Raw genomic sequence first — 5429 nt, 5'->3', positions numbered from 1 at the left:
CTTAAGGGGCGAAACAGGACTAGAGGAGCCGGTCGCCAGGAACTCTACTGCCAAGGATAAACTTGTCTGGTTGACCCGAGGGACAGATTCTTGATAAAAAGGAGGGCAGTGTGGTGTATCGACCGTATCCAATCAAAAAACTCATCAGAGTTGTAGTGGGTTGCAACAGAGCCAGCCACAGGCTGGTGAGTGTGTTACACAGTCTCAAGCAAAACACGGCCAACAGGTGTTGCCACTTAGAGCCAGCTGGATGCGGCAAAGCATTGCTGCACTATGCTAGCAGAAGGACAGAAGCCTTTCCTCAAATGGTTCAAATGGCTCTGAGCACTATGGGACTTTACATCTGAGGTCATTAGTCCCCTAGAACTTAGAACTACTTAAACCTAACTAACTTAAGGACATCACACATATCCATGCCCGAGGCAGGATTCGAACTTGCGACCGTAGCGGTCGCGCGGTTCCAGACTGAGCCTTTCCTCACCTGTCACCATGAAACTGTTTATAGTATGTGCCTTAAGCCATAAGCGAACATAGTCTGTAAGTACTCGGCCATTCATGTGCTAAAATATTCTCGTCTCAGTATCACAGCCTCAACCCTGAGCCTGTGACACCCGGAGTGACATCCTAGAATGCAGTATGGGGTCCATTGCCCGATCACAGGACGGGGCAGCCTGTCCTGTGTCACGTGAGCAGCTAGCTGCTGCTGGGCCAGGGAGCTGCCCGCTCGCTGGAGGGACGTCACGGCTGCCCCCCCCCCCCCCAACACACACACACAGAGTTGTCGGCTGCGCTACTGTGCTGTCATCACGGTTGCAGCTCAAGATGTCGCTGACAGCGGCATTCGAGTGACGCCACGCTTGGACCCGCTCTTGGTGCTGTTAGTAATGCCGAATGTTTATTTTTTCGCATGAGAGACAACTAGGCACTTCCACCAAGTTGTTCCTGATGTACTGCGACCAAGGGCTGCAATAAAAAAGTTAATTCAACAAATCTGCTGTCATTCAGACATCACACTCCACTCTCCACTGGTGACAATCTTTGGGTCGTCTAACACAGGAAAGGTCGCGTTGCAAACTGTTGTCCAAGTGTGCTATTGTTTAATAGTTTTCATTTCTCCCCAACCAAATACGAAGCGCCAAAGAAGAATCGGTTTATTCATTTGAAAACTATTGGAATTGATGTTGCAGGATGTTGTCGAATTCCACAGCAAGGTGCTAACCAATAGTATTATCTCCCCTGCCAACTACACAATTCTTGAAGCTATGTGATGCAGGATTGATGCTCTGCAAATCGAAAAATGAGTTTGTAAATTAGTGTTAATGAAAGTGATAAGAAAAACGTTAACAATGACGTTGCTCCGATTCCACAAAGAATTTCTCCACATCATGTCCAATAATACGTCCCTCAGCCTCTGCCAGCTGAGCTGTAAACATGTCAATAGTAGTTGAGAGCGGGGGGAAAATGCTAAAGTGTCACCAGATGCAACCTGTTTTAGTTATGTGTCTAACTATTCTTTGATTTTAAATTAAATGTTTATTTGACACGACAATAGTGATGTCATAATCACAGTAAATAAAATTTTCCCTTAAACATTTTTTATGTACTGTGACTATGGCTTCACTATAGTAGTGGCAAATAAACATTTAAATTATATTATAGTCACACTCCTTTACGACACACATGGAGGAATATAGAATCCTTCGATTTGTTCATGTAACGTAAGCATTAACATCTGATGTTCAAGAGTATGTTCCTGGTAACATATGGTTTCTTGGACTTAATCCATGTTTTGAGACGTAAGTTCCTATGTAACGTGCCACTTCTACAGCAGCAGACATTATCAGACGTTGTGGAGATAATTGTGGAAGATGTTCTACGTTTACTGTTTCGACTACTTAAGCTTTTCCAATTCATAAAAAAAGTTAGACCATTTTAAGAGTTTTGAGAAATTCTGGTATTGACATAATACTCAAATTATCAAAAAAAAAAAAAACATAATTTTGAACATCATAAAAAGTCTGTGTCCTCGGCAAACAGGAGTATACAGAATCTCTGTTTTTGGAACCACTGGCTCGATTATAGTAACATCAGTTTTCATCTAGGCAACACTAATAAATCTGCTCTAACAAACTATGTTTTATAAAATACGATTTTTGAAAACTAATATTTTCAGTGTATCTAGTAGTCTCACATCGAAATGAATAGAGTTCCCATGAAAACTCATAAAGCAGTGAACAAAGTCAGTAGTAAAGAAGAAAGTGATGAACTGAACCTAAAGTGTTGCAGTTTTTTTTTATTATATGTACACTATCTATGACGATGTTTCGTGCAGCATTAAATGAAATCGTTGGAGCAAAATTATGCCTTAGGTAAAATGCTAAGTTCCAGGAATCAAAAGTCACCAAGTAAATTTTCTCCGGGTATGTAAATGATCTCAGACGACATTCTTCATATCAGCTCCACTGATTTCTACTTCGGATTTAGGCAGTAGGTACCTGTAGTTACTTCACTTTTCAACCACAGAAAACAAAACGTGGCCTTTAGCTCTGTTGGCTTTCTGAACCCAAATTCTGTCTTTCGTTACCAAAAGTTTTTGGTTGGAGAAAGATAAGTTTATGCAGATACAAATTTATACTTGGCATAAAAATTAATTACTAACAACTTCCAGAAAAATCTTGAAATATATTTATTGGACGACAGTCTACAGAGGAAAGGGGATCAAGAGACACAAATCACCCTGACTCCCAATACGAAAAGCAAAACCTGATGCTGAAAAGACCTACATTTGTTACTTTCCTGATAGGAGAAAAAAATGAAAAGTTTTTTTTTCTATAAAAAGAGAGGAAAAGAGAGAGAAAGAGAGATTATCCAATTACACAAGACTATACCTGCCAGAAGAATGAAGGTAGGACCTTGTAAGTGAATTTTCATTTATGCTTCTAAACTAAAAGTTTATCTCGGTGCCATCTGTAAGTTACCTGTTCATATAGCAGCCAGGTGGCTAGTTGGCGCATTCGTTCATTACCCGACGTGCGTCGAAACGTGACTGCAATAACGCAGCAACAAAACGAGTTTGCATACTCGTTTCACTAGGTGCAATATGGTTATAGCTGCACACTGTGAATTTCGTCGATAGTATTACACTTCATTTCCTACAGCGTAAGAGGCGACGGATCTCGCATTGGACCATCGGATTGCAAAGCTGCCTGATCTCGTGGTATGTGATGTTGTTTGGAGAATTATTGAAAGACATTGTCTACGCCGCTGTCCTTCCAGTTAAGTTAAACTGAGAGCACAATCAATGTTTGTGAAAAATAATTGAATCATTTAATCTTAAATGTAATTGTAAAAAGTACCCCAAGACTGAATGTGTATGTATACGCTAATTCAAAAGAACGGGAAATTTTGAGATGAAGATAAATGGATGAGCGCAATTCCTTTACACATATTTATTTATGTCAATTTATAGTACAGAGTAAGCCATTACTGAATGTCACTAGCATTTTTTTTCTTGAGCATCACGTCCGATAGATGACCTCCTCCTCGGCGAATACATTCCTGTAGCCCAACAGGTACGTTATGCACGGCATGATCTAACAGTTCGATAAGAATCTTGAGATTTCCTCTCATATTCTTTATGTTCTTCTGTGGTAGCAAGTCGAGCATGGTAAACCGTGCTCTTGACGTAGCTCTACAAGAAAAAAAATCACACCCTTTCAGGTCAGGCGATGTTATGGGATATGCAGTTACCAAACATTCGTCGCACAGCTCCTATCGATATCTGTGCCGCATGTACTATTGCTCCGTCAAAAACCAACTGTTGGCTGGAACATGGGGCAGGTCAAGCGCAAAAAACTTCCCATCATGGCAACATACCGAACAGACATTACAATGGTTGCGCACCCATCATCGTCTTTAAAAAAAAGCAGGAGGCTACAATGCCACTCGATGGCATGAGGCACCATATATAACACTTTTGCTGCGCAGTGGACGATCATATAGCTGACGTGGAATTTGGTGGGACAAAAAGCAAAGCCACTGAGGCGGAAGTGAGCACCGTTCGACATCCAAAGGTTGTTAATGACATTGCTGTCGTAGTGCACTGCTAACATGCGCGCAGCATATTATTTGTGCATTAACAGATGAAGTTGCTGAATCATCTGCAGCCAGTACGGATGAAACTTTAAATCCACTTTTATTCATTAAATACTCGAACTGTGCAACTTTAGGGACTCTGCGTGACGTGAAAGACAGCGCTGTGGACGTCTTACGAAAGCAGTTCGCACAGTCTCGACATTGTCTGCCCTACGAGCGTTCGGCGTCTCCTCCCTGGAGATTTCTTGTTCAGCACAGAACCAGTTGCTTCCAAATTGTGAACCCAGGTGTTGATTGCATGCGCTAAGAGAACACGACCATAACGTCCGATGTTGACGCCCAAAAGTTTCAGTGGGTGGCCTCCACACTTAAATTCCTGCAATAGGATATTATCGCAAACCACTCTTCACACCCAGAATGAGATTTTCACTCTGCAGCGGAGTGTGCGCTGATATGAAACTTCCTGGCAGATTAAAACTGTGTGCCCGACCGAGACTCGAACTCGGGATCTTTGCCTTTCGCGGGCAAGTGCTCTACCATCTGAGCTACCGAAGCACGACTCACGCGCGCTCCTCACAGCTTTACTTCTGCTAGTATCTCGTCTCCTACCTTCCAAACTTTACAGAAGCTCTCCTGCGAACGGTTCGCAGGAGAGCTTCTGTAAAGTTTGGAAGCTCGGAGACGAGATACTGGCAGAAGTAAAGCTGTGAGGACCGGGCGTGAGTCGTGCTTCGGTAGCTCAGATGGTAGCCGGCACGGTAGCTCAGCGTGTTCGTTCAGAGGGTTAGCAGCCCTCTGTAACCAAAAAACTGAGCTAATCGATCAACAACGAACTTAAACGGATGTCTTACGACGTCGGCCCCGGGCAGATGCAACGAAGAAAAGCGAACGAAATGAGATTTAAATATAAAAAAAAGATGGTAGAGCACTTGCCCGCGAAAGGCAAAGGTCCCGAGTTCGAGTCTCGGTCGGGCACACAGTTTTAATCTGCCATGAAGTTTCTTATCAGCGCACATTCCGCTGCAGAGTGAAAATCTCATTCTGGAAACATCCCCCAGGCTGTGGCTAAGCCATGTCTCCGCTATATCCTTTCTTTCAGTTCTGCATGGTTCGCAGGAGAGCTTCTGTAAAGTTTGGTAGGTAGGAGACGAGATACTGGCAGAAGTAAAGCTGTGAAGACCGGGCGTGAGTCGTGCTTCGGTAGCTCGGATGGTAGAGCACTTGCCGGCGAAAGGCAAAGGTCCCGAGTTCGAGTCTCGGTCGGGCATACAGTTTTAATCTGCCAGGAAGTTTCACACTTCACATCGTTCCATTGTTCCATGCGTACTGTTTAC

Source organism: Schistocerca piceifrons, chromosome 4 (assembly GCF_021461385.2).
Source record: "Schistocerca piceifrons isolate TAMUIC-IGC-003096 chromosome 4, iqSchPice1.1, whole genome shotgun sequence".
NCBI classification, from domain to species: Eukaryota; Metazoa; Arthropoda; class Insecta; order Orthoptera; family Acrididae; genus Schistocerca; species Schistocerca piceifrons.
This window is presented reverse-complemented; position numbering follows the sequence as displayed.